This window comes from Gallinula chloropus (assembly GCF_964237585.1).
Source record: "Gallinula chloropus genome assembly, chromosome: 4".
NCBI lineage: Eukaryota > Metazoa > Chordata > Aves > Gruiformes > Rallidae > Gallinula > Gallinula chloropus.
In genome coordinates this window covers 64,685,863-64,689,908 of record NC_140088.1, presented here as the reverse complement: position 1 = coordinate 64,689,908, position 4,046 = coordinate 64,685,863, and positions in this window count along the sequence as shown.

Below are 4,046 nucleotides of genomic sequence, written 5' to 3'. Positions count from 1 at the left end.
GGATGTAGAAATCAGACCAATGAATGCACAGAGGGAAAGACCTGATTATAGAAAAGCTCACAGGGAGCATTATGTTAATGTTTGTTTTGGGGGTTTTCCCTAGTGAGAAAATAAGGAGTTAAGAAGTAAGTTTCTGGTTTGGGGTTTTTTTTAATTGTGATCATGTTTTTCTGTTTTTATACTGAATTTAAGTGTGTGTAATAAATTTTATTCCTCTTCTGTTCTGTTAGCAATATTTGAAAAGGTACAAATTGTCAATTTCTATAGTAGTTTCACTTTTGTGCTTACATAGAAAGCAAAGACTGCTACCAAAGAGTCAAGAATAAGAATTTTTGTGTAACAAATACAAGCAATGTACTTTTAAAGTTACTACAACTGGTAAGTCTTCTATTTTGAGCTAGCTGGTTACGTTTTAAGGCTTTTAACATAGAAAGCATTTGAGGTATAAATAGCTTAAACTATTTGTTTAATAGTTGCATAAGTTTATGTATTTATTTTAGTCTAAAAGAAATCAGATACTCTTAGTGCTTTCCAGGAGCCATTAATTTTTTGTAAATAAAAAAACCCAAACTAACCTTATAATGCTGCTTTTTTAGGGATGTTGAAAAACATTTTGTGCATGTGTTACATAAAACTATTTTTTGCATGTTTATTCTAAATAAGTTTTTCTTTTAGTGAAAATACTAGAATCTTATAAATTAATGAAATATTTCTGTGTTACAGCTTGTTAGTCTTTTTGTCTATTTGCTGATAATCAGCTGAAAGAGCAGCTATGTAGCTCTGCTTTTCTCTTTTGGAAACTAGATCCAGTGTGAGTTGTGTTAAGGCTGCTGAGACAAGGATTTACTAGTAAAAGTGCAGCATCAGGGAGCTACTCAAGCCGTTCACAGCAGTGCTATGGTGTAACCTTCAATAGGAAGAAGTGCCTGAACACAGAAGCTAAGCATACCAAGATGCTAATTTCAGTAATTCACAATTAAGATGAAAATATAAAATATTTTTTGATGAAGAGCTTTGTTTTGCTCTAGTCAGTTGATAACAGCCCACATAAGGTTCTGCTCTTCCAGACTTTCAGACTTAAATTAAGGAAAAACACAGTTTCTTAGTAGTTGTGCAAGCATGTAAGAGATCATATATTATTTATCCTTTAATTGGCATAATTAGGGTAAAATATAATCTATTGCCCTGGTTTAAATGCTTTCCATGAAAGTGTTTGCCAAGAAGAGTGGGTGACAAAAAAGTGGTTATTTTCTCTTATTCTTTAGAGGATCAAGCTCCTTAATCCTCAGGTTCTTGATGTTGTCAGGTGGGGAACTCTGCATGCAGCAGCAGTAGGCAGTGATTGGAAGGAAGGTGTTCATGGAGGGCTTGCTGGCAGCTGAATAGTTAAGCTCTTGTTGACTGCTGCCACTGGTAGCATTCAGCCCTTCAGGCTTAGGCTGTGCTCTAGCAAATGTCTGTGCCTGATGAAAGTGGAAATGTGTGAATTCTCCTGGAAATGGACCCTGAAAAAGGCATTTGTTATGTAACTTTTTGCACTAGGGCTCTGAGTCACCAAAAGAGATGTTAGACCAGGTCTTCAATCTTCCTCCCAGGAACAGGCAAGATGTGCCTGCAACATCAGTGGTGCTGAAAAGCCACTGTACATGGATGGATGTCCTCCACAGAAACCCAACAGTTCTTCAGGTTTCAGGAGAGTCAGAACTAACCTGAACCAATAGCTTCATATTGCCACTGAGAACCTGTTGGTAAATAAATGCTTAGGTAGTCACAGCTGGCTCTGATCTTACTGCCATCACAATGAAAAGCTTTTCAGTGAGAGAGGTCTTGGCTCATGTAATAGTAATAATTTTAAACCTCTAACAATGCCATATTTAATCCTTAATTTTATTTTTGTAGTATCTGGCTATATATGAGAGGGGCTATTTGCTATGTTATTAACTTCTAAGTATACTATATTAAATAACCTTGTCTTTGTTCTGCAGTGTAAATAAGCAGTTACCTAAAATAAGCTATACAATTTAAAAGCTAAGGATTTTATTGCCTTGTTTTAAAGGTAACTAACAAAAGAAACTAAAAAGTTTGGCTGTCCTTGTGGATGCTTCAGTTAACGCTGACCTGTTTTGTAGCCTTGTCACTTGATGTACTGTGAAATCACTTTTCTGAAAGTAGGAGTGGAAGGGAGTATCACTTCTAAGGTGCTTCAGAATCTGTTCTCGCTTACCCAGCAATGTAAGGGCCTGGGGGAAAAGAGCCTGCAGCTATCAGGTGGTGAACAGCTGGGAGGGGTGGGTGGGAGAGTGGGAGCTGTTGATGCTGAACTGATCCCTTTGTCAGAGCAAGGGTGGCTGAGTGTGGGGTTGCCAGTCTGTTAGGGTCAGGCAGATGAGGAGGGAAAAACAAGCTCTGCAGGGGACAAATAGCACTTGGTGACACAAATTAATTTAATCAGAGCAATAGGGGAAAGAGCTACAACTTAATTTGGGATGTAGCTGTCCTGAGCCCCAGCAGTGGTTGAGTACTTTATGCAGAGGAGTAGTCACTCTTTCTCAGTTTGAACTGGGATTGACTTAACTTGCATCCAGTCTGTTGGAACTGACCCTATGTGTTAGCCCCTTACCCACATTCTTCCATCTTTTCCCAGGGAAAACACTGTGAAGAAACATCCTGATCTTGTGTGCTGCTGCATGCTTCTGCCAAACACTTTCCCTCTACCCAAAGTGTCTACTTTCAGCTACTGCTCTCTGTCTAGTCTTGAGGTGGGAAAGCAAGGGTGCTTGGTCCTCAATGACAAGATTTGATGTACTTCACTGTCCTGGTTTTGGTCAGGATGGAGTTAACTTCATTTGTAGCAGTGGATGGAATGCTGTGTTTGAGAGTTAAAATGAAAGCAGTGCTGATAACACCCTGATGTTTTTAGTTGCTGTCAGACAGTCAAGGACTTTCTCAGCTCTTCATGAGAAAGGAGGGGCGAAGCCAGGACAGGTGACCCAACTGACCAAAGAGAGTATTCCACACCAGTTACGTCCTGCCCAGGATATCGGGGGCTGATGGGAGGAAGGCCGAGGGCGGCTCCGGGACGCGCGGTTCTGGGGGGACGGTCGGGTTCTGGGACGGCTCTGGGTGGCACGGCCTGAGTTGTGTGGTTTGGTGAGAAACTGCATTGTGTATAAACGGCTTCATGTATTTTTGCTCTAAAGTCCTGTTAGCATTGTTATATTGTATCTTTCTGTTATCTTAGTAAACTATCCTTATCCCAACCCACGGGCCTCTTAGTTTCTTGGTTTTGGGTTTATTTGCCCCTTCCTCTTCCCTTCCCTTCCCTCTCACCTCCCCCCCCCTTTTCCCTTTTCCCTGCTCTTTTCCTTTAAGGAGCAGGCAGCTGCGTGGATCTCGGCTCTCAGCCGGGGTAAAACCAGGACATTCACCTACTGCTTCAGACTGTCCATACAACTGAGTTTGTCAATACCCTCATCAATGCACCAGGGTAATGAGATTTAACTCCACCTGATAAGAAGGGTGGAACTGAGGACTTGTAATACCTCCTGTTTATTGCCCGTGTTGCATTCATTGGTGTAAATGCACTTAATCTGGTCTATTGATAGAGAAGACACACCAACTTCAGACAGGTAAAAGCCCTAGTGAAGGCTTCCTTCACAAACAGATAAGATGTTTTTCTTCATTCTGCTATTAATCTTGGGCTCACTTGAAGAGTTTGCATTGTCTTTGTGTCCCAAAGATGTACCCTGCTGCTGCAAGAGCCCTGAGCACTCCAGTTGAAGATCACAGTATGAGCACAAACCCACCTGGGCTGTGAATGTAGCACTGGGTGCAGTGGATAGCCCATGCTTTGTGGTCCTTGTGTGTGCAGGTCATGGCTCTGAGTCAAGATGCTGCACTCTTGAAAGTGCTGGAGTGAGGAACCAGTGCTGCTGGTGGCCTTGTGTGCTTGTGTCTTGGCAGCTTGTCAACAATGTGAATTTGTGGTGCCTGTCAATGGCAACTGAACTGTTTAAAGCTAGGTCCAGTGTTGCTGCACTGGTGGT